General features: G+C 52.2%; 1 protein-coding gene across 1 annotated transcript in view; it reads left to right on the top strand.

The window, feature by feature from the left end:
- Positions 1-5,367: 5,367 nt before the first annotated feature.
- WFS1 (wolframin ER transmembrane glycoprotein) overlaps positions 5,368-11,835 on the top strand; it is a 31,777-nt gene continuing 25,309 nt past the window's right edge. The window contains exon 1 of the mRNA XM_061420772.1: positions 5,368-5,533. The gene's annotated coding sequence lies outside the window, so the exon portion shown is untranslated. The remainder of the gene's footprint in view (positions 5,534-11,835) is intronic.

The following is an 11,835-nucleotide window of genomic DNA, read 5'->3' as shown; positions in this document are numbered from 1 at the left end:
TGAAAACAGTGAGGCATCAGAGAACTGCAGTGGGAAAGTAAGAATGAAGTGTGGGAGGCATTTTTTTTTTTTTTTTTTGGCCACACCGTGTGGCATGTGGGATCTTAGTTCCCTAACCAGGGATCAAACCCACGCCCCATGAGGCAGAAGCATGGAGTCTTAACCACTGGATCACCAGGGAAGCCTGTGGGAGACTTTTTTAGATGTTCCATTAAAGAGTCTGGACACTGACCTGAATGCAAGAAAGAGCTCCTTATGAAGCCATTCATTCATTTAATACTCAACAATAAAGCACAGGGTTATTTCGACTTTGTGCAGAAGTGAAGACAGGCCTCCTAGAGAGATGGCATTGAATTAGGACAAGAGCTGTGTTTCAGTAGGTTCTCTTAGTAGGTCTAAGTTAGTGCCCTATGAGTTTGGGTGCTGCATCAGTCAGGGTTCACTAGAAAAACAGAACCAATGGGAGATATCTATACCTATATCTGTATCAACATCTGCATCTGTGTCTAATATATGTATGTTGTTTAGTCACTAAGTCTTGTCTGACTCTTTGTGACCCATGGACTACAGTACACCAGGCCTCCCTGTCCCTTACCATCTCCTGGAATTTGCTCAAATGTATGTCCATTGAATGGTGATGCTATCCAACCATCTCATCCTCTGCCACCCTCTTCTGTTTTTGCCTTTAATCTTTTCCAGCACCAAGTTCATTTCCAGTGAATTGGCCATTTGCATCAGGTGGTCAAAGCATTGGAGCTTCACTTCAGCGTCGATCCTTCCAATGAGTATTCAGGGTTGATTTCCTTTAGGATTGACTGGTTTGATCTCCTTACTGTCCAAGAGACTCTCAAGAGTCTTCTCCAGCACCACAATTCGAAAGCACATATATATATATATGAGAGAGAGAGACAGACAGAAAGACAGAGAGAGACAGATGTAGAGATTTCAAGGAATTGGCTTATGTGATTGTGGGGGCTGCCAGGTCCAAAATAAGTAGGGGAAACTGGAGACCCAATGAAAGGTTGATGTTGCAACTCAAATCTGAAGGCAATCTGATGACAGAGTTCGCTTTTCCTCGGGGACCTCAGTCATTACCTCTTAAGATCTTCAACTGATTGGGTGAGGCCCACCCACATTACAGAGGGTCATCTTCTTTCCTCAGAGTCTACTGGTATAAAATGTTACTCTCATCTAAAAAATATCTTCACAGCAACACCTAGACTGATGTTTGACCAAATCTTGGCCCTGTCAAATTGATGCATAAAAGTAACCATCACAGCTGCTATATTTTCTGGTGAATTAAGATTTATAACTATTGAATCTCAGCAGATTGTATCTTGCTCCATTACATAATAGCCCTCTTTGTTCCTGTGAATGCTTTATGCCTTGAGTTCTTTATGCAACATTAATTTGTCACTCTTGTTACATTTTAAATTTCAGTTTTCAAATGTAGTCCCCTTTGGACCTCTGTTTGTTAGCATTTTGGGTGCAGTTCTTGGAAACAGCACTTAAACTGGATTTGTATTTATCTCCCTGGTCTAATGGACTTTAGATAGGAAATGCAGCCCATTCATATTTCTTATGAAAGTTGATGTCCATGGTTTTAAATTTTTCATCCTTTATTATGTTTTGTTGTTCCTGCTGTTTCTTTTTTCCCCTTTCTTTTTGTCTCTTATGCATAATCTCCCAATCCTCCCAACTTCCACACTACTCAGCTCCTTGAACTTTTCCACTCCACCCCTTGCTCCCTCTTCTCCTGGGTTTTGCTAAGATCAATTCTATTTTTCCACTTCCAGGCTACACAGGTTTCCCTTACAGTATGTGGCTTATGTTTCAAGAATCCCTACTTAGCAATTATGGTACAGAATCCCAGGTATATTTAGATTAAACCATCAATTTTGCAAAGGTCACTGCTCACCACCATTTTCTGAGTTCTATCTTGGGTTATTGACTCTGACTGAACTGTGTTGGTGAGAAAGAAACTTCTGTGGGTAAGAGGAAACTTCTCTGTGTCTGGCCATGTCAGATATTTCCCTTCTTTTGCCCTGACATGTGAATTTCATCACAGGAGGGGAAAGTCTCAGTGTCTGACATTCAGAATCCCTATATATTATCCCAAAGTCACCAAGGAATATGACTCTGCTCTGAGTCTCCTTCTCTTGGATGTGACTGGCTTTTTCTGGAATTCTGCAAGACTTTCTCCTTATCCTTGGAGTTGGGGACTTTATGGCATAGCTTCAGCCCCCGGGACATTTTCTATTAGCATTTCTTTCATTTCTGCTTCCCCTCAAGCTCCTTTTGGAGTGCCTGTTCTTTAAATGCTGTACCTCTTAGAACTGCCTGCAAGCCTCCCATTTTCTCCCTGATGATTTTCATGTTTTCCCTCCACATTATCTCCCAGTTTTTTTTTTTTCCTTTTATTTCCACCTTGACTGTTTTCTTTCTGAATTTACCTATGACTTTTAAAGTTTTTTCATTCCATGCGCTGTGCTGTGCTTAGTTGCTCAGTCATGTCCAACTCTTTGCGACCCCATAGACTGTAGCCTGCCAGACTCTTCTGTCCATGGGGACCCCCACGCCAGAATGCTAGAGTGGGTTGCCATGCCTTTCTCCAGGAAATCTTCCCAACCCAGGGATTGAACCCAGGTCTCCCGCATTACAGGGGGATCCTTTACTGTCTGAGCCACTAGGGAAGCCCACGGCATATGTTAAATGTTTCTGTACTCTGACTGTGATTCATTTTCTCTCTTTCTTTCCCAGGAGGAACTGTTTACCCTGTCTTCTTCCCTCTATTTATTGGGTCCTTTCAAAGGTTTTGTCCTCTACTTGATGGTGGTCTCCTAGGCAGTGGCCAGCCAGTGGGAGTGGATGACAAGCCTCTTATGTTCTTGTGGACGGTGACGAATGAATTGGAAAAGTCCTGTCGAGATGCTGGAGGAGGCGTCTCTGCTCCCAGGCTTGCAGGTGCAAGGAGGGCTGCTGGTTCTCAAGGGTGGGCTGCAGGAGCCATTCGGGTCAGCCTCCAGCCCTCTGAGCTGAAGGAGAGGGTGGGCAGTAAGGACGAGGGCACGTGTGTGCGCGCGCTCAGTCATTTCCAACTCTTTACAACCCCACAGGAAGCAGCCCGCCAGGCTCCTCTGTCCATGGCATTTTCCCAGCAAGAATTCCAAAGCAGCTTGCCTTTTCCTCCTTCAAAGATACCCATCTTTGGGTTAGAAATAAAAGAAACTCATCTGATTCATTTTCAAAGAGCCTCTAAGCTCCCAATAGATAAATGAGAGAGTGAATTCTTCTCAAAATTAAGAAATATATAATGTCCAGCCTCTGAGTTACCATGGAAATGCAGATTGCAATTGCAAAGAAACTATTTTCCACTTACCATATTAGGCAAGAGTAAAAAATAAATAATTCCCCAAGCTAGTGTGTGCCCCTTGGAGATACACTGGAAGTAACTTTGAGAAGCCTGTTTCAGAAAAAATGTATCTATAGATGTGAAGAATCCTCTCAGAATCTAGGGATTCTGCTTCTAGGGCTTTGCCCTAGTGCCTTGGCCCCCAGCCTTTTTGGAACCAGGGACCAGTTTCTTAGAAGACAATTTTTCCATGGATGGGTGGTTGGGGGGATGGTTTAGGCAGTGACACGAATGATGGGGAGCAATGATAGGTGGTAGATGAAGCTTTGCTTGGTCGCCCACCACTCACCTCCTGTTGTGCAACCTGATTCCTAACGGGCCATTGACCGGTATTGGTCCCCTGAGGGTTGGGGACCCCTGCCCGGGGTTGGGGACCCCTGCCCTAAGGCACACACACATGCACCAACACGCGCAGTGTAATCACAGTGATTTCTGGAAACCCTTCCTTAAATATGCATAAACCATTACAAAATGTGAACAGTAACAGCCTGTGGTTCTTTTCTTTTTTCTATTTTGTGTGATCCTCCAAGTTTTCTGTAATTAGTATACTGTATGGGGGAAAGAATTCTGCATGACTCTGGACAAATAAACCTTCTATGCCTGAGCCTCAATCTTCTCATCAAGAAAGATGAACCCAAAGCTACCTGCCTCACAGGGTTATTGGGGGTGAAATGAAAAACATGTGAAAGCCCCCCAAACTGAGCCTGGAGCAAAGCTAGTGCTGCTGGATGCCTGGCTCCTTCGTTCTTCTGTGGGCCTCACAGGGTCACACAAGAAGATAGCAATGGGACAGAGGTGGGGCACCTGGGAATAAAGTGAGGGAACTGATATGAATCACAAGGCTTTAAAAATTCCCTGAGCTAGTGTGTTCAGCAGATAGACTTTATCTCCGGAACCATCTGGAATCTTTGCTCCCAACCTGTTGGTAACATGTTTCCAGCGGCCATTCTGAGCCGCAGTCTGCAATGATAACCCAGGACAGGCATCTCAGGTTGGCTGTGAGGATCAGACATAGAGCAGACACAGCCCAAGAGGTGCCCCTGCTGCCAACCCGGGCCTCTCAGCCCCAAGGCCTGGCTTAAGAATAGACCTTTGCCCTCATCTCCAAACCACCCCTCTCAGACCCCAGAGGTAGTGTTAGTTGCTCAGTCCTGTCCATCTCTTTGCTATCCCAGAGACTGTAGCTCACCAGGCTCCTTTGTCCACGGAATTCTCCTGGCAAGAATACTGAAGTGGGTTATCATTTCCTTCTTCAGGCTCAGACCCCAGAGAAGGACCCAAAGAAGAGGGTTTCCAGACTGCCTCATCCTTGCCCCACTCCCTGGGTTGGTAATAGATATTTTTAAACGAATTTCACAATTACTCTGTGAACGCATGCTATACTGCATTTGATCTTGTGCTTTTAAAGCAGTCCTTGGTTAAATGAGTCACATTAAATGGGATTTCCAATTCGTGCTCCATTAGGGCAGCCCTCTCCATCTTTGATGGGGCCGAAAATTAAGGCGTCTGGTGCATAGTAGGCACTCACCGTGTCAGTTAATATTGCAAGAGCAGTGATAATAAATCTGAAGTTGGGGAGCCTGGGGCCAGAGTAGTGGGTGAAAGGTCGTCTTGAGCCTCGCCCGTGGGCTTGCAGCCGGGCACAGCAACCCGGACGCCTTGTGGGTGTGGCGTGGCGTGCAAGGGTTCAGTCTGGGCAGCACCGCCCGAGTTAGCTCGGAAACTTTCGCAGTGGGCGGGCCAGACCCGCCCTCCCGGCGTCCTCAAGCTTGGCAGCGCCATGGGCCCGTAGGCTGTAGCCGCCGAGGCGCTCTGTGATTGGCGGAGGTGCGGCATGATTGGCAGGCAGACCGGCCGCTCAGCGGGCCGAGTCGGCGCCGCGTCCTCCGGGCCGCGTCGGGAGTGGAGGACGGCCTGGGGCCCCGCCCCGGCCCCGCCCAGGCCCCGCCCCTCCCCGCGCTGCTAGTTGCGCTCATCGGCTTCCACAGAAACCAGTACAGCCCGCTTGGTCCCGGCTGCTTTCCTTCGGCCCTGGTCCCTCCAGCTGCTGCCGATCAACTTTGTGGCGAGCTCGGAGGCCCAAGGGCGTCGCAGCGCCGCGTGAGGCCCTCTCGCGGGCCGGTGAGTACTTCGGGGCGAGGGGCGGTCGCAGCGGCACCTGGAAAGCGAACCGAGAGCGCCTGGACTGGCCGCCCGCCTCGGCCTCAGTTTCCCTATCTGAGCGGTGGGCGGCTGGTACCAATGTCCCCTGCAAGTTCCCCAGAAGTTGGAGGGCCAGGGTCCCGTCCTCTCCGCGACACTCAGGGCTCCCCCTGCCCGGGCCTGTATCGCGGCTTCCTCCCGGGGATGCGCGCCCCCTCAACCCTAAGCCTGGGCTCCCCGGGCATCGTGGGGGCACCGCGCGCTCTGAGCACCGTCACGTCCGCGAGTCTGGCTTCGAACCCGCCCCCCTCCCCAGCCCCACCGCCAGCGGGAAAACCGGCCTCAGAGGAAGGCGGCTCTTGGCGCTGGGGACCCGGTGGGTGGAAGGGGGCGCCCCTGTCCCCTGCGCCCCACAGCATGGGTCTCGAGTTGCCCCGTCATGATGGCCCTTCCCCCTCGGCCTGCTCGGTGAGACCCTGAGCTGCCCTCAGTGCCCCTGGGGCCGCTGGAAGGCGCATGTCACCCCCCACACAGATGGAAACTTTCTGGGAAATCTGACCCACCTCATCGGGGTGTGATGGATCTGGGACCTCTCACACCAGTGGTTGTAGTTGATGTTAAGAAATTCTGAGGAGCTAACACTTCCACAGTATTTGACTGTCCAGTAGTCTTAGGGGTATGGGATTATTGGCCCATTTGACAAATGAGGAAACCAAGGCTCATTAGGGCTTGATGACCCGCCCAGGACCCTACGGTGGATCGGGCAGAGCCTGGTGGAAACCTGTGCCCCTCCTGGGCAGTCGCTGAGAACAAATGCCTGCCTCTTGTCACCTTGGACAGTGACCCCTGGCACAGGGCCCATTTGTAAAGGGCTTTCCCTTCTTCTGGGATCCATCACTCAGGGAGCAGTGCCCCGGGTACCTGGTGTGCGGGCTGCCTCCCTCACTGCAGCCCCAGTGAGGAAGCCACGCCGAGAAGCCCAGAGGTCATTCTTCCCCACTGCCTGTCTCCAAGGGGCTGTGATTCTCACCGGTGCCCCCTTGGCATCTGACGGGGATTTGGAGGAAGGTTCCTTTATATTCTTGCTCCCCCCAGCAGCTGGGCCTTGACTAGACACAGGAAGGGTTGCCCGGAGACCACATCTCATCTTCTTTCCCAGGATAGAAGGAATCTGGAGGGCTCCCCACTCAGGCCACCCCTGCCCCTCCCAGGCCAAGGCTGGATAGGCCTTTGGGGGCTGGTCGCCAAGGGGGACCTAGTTCAGTCCCCAAAGTGCCTGGACAGAGACCAAACCCTGGTCCATGATGCTGGTGATGAGAGGGGTCTGGTAGAGAGGTTGCTCCATTCTTCAGACGACTCCGTCCCCTCCCTCAGGTCCCCTCCCCAGAAAGTGGCACCACCACCATGGCCTGCACCACCAGTCAGACCACATCCTGCTTCCACACCTTCTCGTTCAGTTGGGGATGCTTTTGTCTCTCCTGGTCCAGGAGTTGTCCTCAGATGCCTGCCCCGGGCCAGGCCTCCTCACTTTCCCTGGAAGGCTGCCCGGCTCCCTCCTTGGTCTCCCTGGCCTGTCTCCGCACAGCCTGGATGGGTCTCAAACTGCCGCTGCCCTGCAGCCCGGCCCTCAATTCTCCTTCTGCCCGGGGCTCAACCCCAGCACCAAGCCTAGCACTTGTTTTAGGGCCTGCCCCAGCTTCCCGGCTGTCCACTCAGCCTCTTTTCTCCTTCCCGTGTCCTCTGCCCAGACTCAGTTCTGCGCCACGTACACCTTCCCCACTGTGTTGCCAGCTCCTTCTCTGTCCACTGCCTTTTCTCCTGGGCAGTCCCCCACTGAAATGCCCACACACTGCTGTTCCTCCCCCTCCTTCACCCTTGCCTGGCTTGTACTGGCTTGTCCTGAAGGCTTGGTCTGGGCCTCTCGTGGAGAATCCCTGCCCTGCTCCTTTCCCACGGCTGAGGGTGGCCCCCTTCTGTGCCTGCTGCCCCCCGCAAGTGTGCCATCCTGGTGGCTGTTTGTTTGGGTGTCATCCTTCCCATCCGGACGAGTTTGCGAGTTTGCAAAGGCTGGCCCTGTGGGATCCTCAGTGGGGTGGGGAGGCCCAGCACAGGCCGGGCACAGAATCAGCCCACAGTCCATGCCCACTGACCCACCCTGGCCAGGTGGGAGCATCCCCAGCCTGATTCCCCCTTAGTCCTGTGAACTTGGCACATTGGTAGAGCTGGAATGTTCCTTGGTTTGGCCCTTAAGACTCTGGGACAAAAATAGGTACCTGGGAGTCTCCAAGGGCTTTGTGCCCTTGTCTTGAGCAGCCTCGTGCCAGGCGGCTGGGCTGTCCAGGCCAGAGCAGACATCCCAGACCCTGAGAACCCCTGGACCCTCTAGCTTTGGGCTCAGTCACAGATGGGTTTCAGAATTAACATTTTGTTGTAATTCCAGAAACCTTCACATTCATTATAGAAAATTAGGGGAGCATATTTAGAAAAAAGAATAAAATAAAACTACTTCAGTGGCTCAGTGGTATAAAGAATCTGCCTGCCAATGCAGGAGACACAGGAGACAGGTTCGATCCCTGGATTGGGAAGATCTCCTGGAGGAGGAAATGACAACCCACTCCAGTATTCTTGCCTGGGATATCCCATGGACAAAGGAGCATGGCAAGCTGCAGTCCGTGAGGTCACAAAGAGCCAGACGTGACTGAACGCCTGAGCACACACCTACCCTCTTCACCCAGACGTAGACACTATTGCTGTCTGTTGGAGGGGGGGCATTTTCTTCCATCTTTTTCTGCAGATGCATTTTGTTTTCATCTAAATAGACTCAGGGCAGTATCTCAATGTTGCTATAAATCCTGCTCAACAGAGTTATACAAACACGTCCTTACCTTTAAATATTCTTACACAAGTTGTGGCTAATGGCTGTGTAGTGTAGCAGCATCTAGAGGGGCTGTGAGTTTCACACCTGCCCTCTCTGGATGGCGCTGGAATGTATGATGGACACACCTGAGAGGCGTCCTGTAGGAGCAGAGACATGGAGGTCCGCAGATGGGTGTGGATGTGGGGTGGGTGTGAAACAGTGGGCATCCCAGGTTATTCCCCTGTAGCTGGCATCAGAGCACGTGAATGTCTTTGAGTCTTCCCCTGAGGGCTTGTTTCAGAGGTGGGTGGTCCCCTGGGGGTCGAGAGCCAAGTGGGCTTGGCCCTTATAAGCAAGGGTTAGAGAGCTTGGGAGAGGGCAATGGCAACCCACTCCCCGTACTCTTGCCTGGAGAATCCCATGGACGGAGGAGCCTGGTGGGCTGCCGTCTATGGGATCGCACAGAGCCAGACACGACTGAAGCGACTTAGCAGCAGCAGCAGAGAGCTTGGGCTGAAGTCCACATGCTGCCATTCTCCACCTGTCAGTAGTTATGTGGTCCCAGCAGCCCCCTTGCAGGGGTGGCAGACCCTCAACCGAGCTCTGTGGTTGCTGGCGTTTTTGTGTTTTGCTGGGGTAAAATTATGCCTGGGTGCTCATGTGGAAAGAATGCCAGCCACTCTGGATCTGACACAATGACAGGTTCCAAGCCTCCGCTCTGACCGTGGGGTGGCGGTCGGGATTGACTGCCCCTCCTTGTAGTCATTGGAGGAGCCTTGGAGGCGGGGCGGAGTGCAATGCTGATGCTCTGTTCTGTGGTTGAGATTCAGGATGCCGGGCTGGGCCGGAGGGAGGGACCTGCTTTCTTTGGTCACAGAGCGAGATGGGGCCAGCTCTTCTCCAGCCAGGGCTCCTTCCCCCAGGCCAGACTGCCTCAGATGTACCTTGCAAAGCACGGAAGCAGGGATTCTGAGTGAATGAGATGCCGGAAAGAAGACTGTCAGAGAAGGAAGGACCAGACACCACTGTGGGTCCCTCCACCAGGAGAGCATCTGTAGTCTTCTCTGTGACCCATCCATGGCAATGGGTCATTTTGTTTGTTTTTAAGTAACAAGGCCTTTGATCCGTAAAGGGTTTGGCCGACTCTCAGGAAATCTGAAAATTAATCCTCCTCTGTTCGTCCATTCTCACTAACTAGAGATTTCACTTTAAAAGTTTCGTTGTGATTGTAATGTGACATGCATGATACTTAGCCCAAGAGGCCAGCCAGAAGCTACCTGTTCTGAAATTTCTATTATAAGGTGTCTCTCAACTGAATGTGCCTTTGTTTTGCACTTGAGAGAAATGGCCTTTTTTTTTTTTTTAATGATTGATAGTTTGCAGACTGCTTTCTCTTTCTTCACACCCTTACACCCCAGAGCACCCCTTCACTGGAGGCATTATTCCCTCTTTACAGATGGGGAAACTGAGGCCTTGTGAGGTTACGTGCTCAGTCGCTCAGTTGTCCGCCTCTCTTCAACCCCATACACTGTAGCCCGCTAAGCTCCTCTTTTCTATCAGATTTTTCAGGCAAGAATACTGGAGTGGGTTTTCATTTTCTCTTCTAGGGGATCTTCCCAAACCAGGGATTGAACCCGCATCTCTTGGGTCTCTCGCATTGGCAGGTGGGTTCTTTACCACTAAGCCACCAGGGAAGCCCTGCTGCTGCTGCTAAGTCACTTCAGTCATGCCCGACTCTGTGTGACCCCATAGATGGCAGCCCACCAGGCTCCCCCGTCCCTGGGATTCTCCAGGCAAGAGTACTGGAGTGGGGTGCCATTGCCTTCTCTGAGGGAAGCCCTAAGTAGCTATTAAAGAAAGGTAGAACGGACATTCACTCCCTGTGTTGGCTTTTGGTGGAAAAATTGTGTCCTACTGGTGAGGGATGGTGCTGTCCCTCCTGACCCATCCTTCCTCATAGATGGGGAGACAGACAGGTGTGAGTCCTTCTTGTCCACCTGGCAGAAGAGGGCTCTCCAGGAGACATGCCTTGGGTGCTGTGTGGTTCCCTGAGAGCAGGTGATGGAGACAGGACTCGGGGCAGAGGCAGCTGGGAAACTCCCAGAAGGGGGCGAGTTGGGCCCTTGACTTGAACGACGTGTTGGATTGGTCCCGGCGGAGAGGGCACTTCCAAGTCTTGGGGGCACTTTGAGAGCTAAGGCGTGGGGGTCACAGAACTGCAGATTTGGGAGTGAGTGACAGAGGAAGAGAAAGCATGGTGGGGATTGGATAGCAGAGGCAGGTGGACAGATTTTGAGAGGCCTCTTTTTCAGAAACAAGGTCTTTCTGAATGAGAGGCTCTGTGGTTTTGAATTCTAGCTCCAAGACTCTGAGTTACGAGGCCTTAGGTAGGGATCTCACCTTTCTGGAGCTGAGGTTGCTGTCTGTGAAAGCGGGTGAGCATGGAAGGACAGGTTATCTCACCATCCACCACAGCCGGGTAACACCAGGACGCTCCTCCCGGGCCAGCCACCCCCACCCGCACCCCTAGGAGAAATCGGTGGAAATTGCTGAGAAGGGCACGTTCCAGACATGCTTGTTGCGTTGTTAGTAGTGACAGAGGATCCCTGGTATAAGTCAGCTCTCCGAAGGCCAGCTGCCCTCTGCCACTCCAGGAAGGTAGCACTTGATTCCTGGGCAGTGGGAGCCACAGGAGATGGTGAGGTCAGACGTGACTCCTGTGGTTTGTCTCGGATCAGCCGGGGACCTGCACAGCTGGGTTCTGTCTGCCGAATCCGCAGCTGACTTTCCCCGCGCCCCCCCAACCCCAGCTGGCCGCCCGCCCACGGGGCCTGCCTGCCCGTCTGTTCAGATGATGGATTTCACAAAAGTTGCCTCTTAGTTTGGTTCCCGGAAGCCTGGCGTTTGGGAACAGCATTGAGCACTGCGTTGGTTTCCAAGCAGAGATCTGTGTGGCTTGACAAGCTTTTGGTTCACAGCCAAGGGGATGTTTTAAAATAAGGGCTCGGTCCCTCCAAGGGAGTCGTGCCCAGATTGAAATCTCCAGGGTCCTTTGGCGAATGCAGGTCTGATCTCTGGAGCCTCCTCTGACTCTTCTGGTGACGGCGGTCTCCAGGCACGCTTCAAGTACCCACTCCTGCAGGCTCGGGGGAGCCGGAGCTGGACACTTTGGATACCTGGGAGCCTGGCCCTTTTGGTCTCTGATCTCATGTAGTCCTCACAGTACCCCCATTTACAGTCGAGGAAACTGAGGGGCAGAGAGGAATGTGACCCGCTCAGGACCCCAGAACTGGCAGCACAGTGGCTGTGGTGGGTTAGTTTGGGAGCTGGATTCCTCACCCCTGGCCTTTCCCTGCTCTGCTCTCATTTCCTCATCTCAATGAAGAGGGTGGACGTGGCCTTGAGCCTGGGGTGGGGGCCGTGG

Source organism: Bos javanicus, chromosome 6 (assembly GCF_032452875.1).
Source record: "Bos javanicus breed banteng chromosome 6, ARS-OSU_banteng_1.0, whole genome shotgun sequence".
Lineage (NCBI taxonomy): Eukaryota > Metazoa > Chordata > Mammalia > Artiodactyla > Bovidae > Bos > Bos javanicus.
The sequence above is the reverse complement of the archived record's forward strand: the minus strand, read 5'-3'. Positions and strand labels throughout refer to the sequence as shown.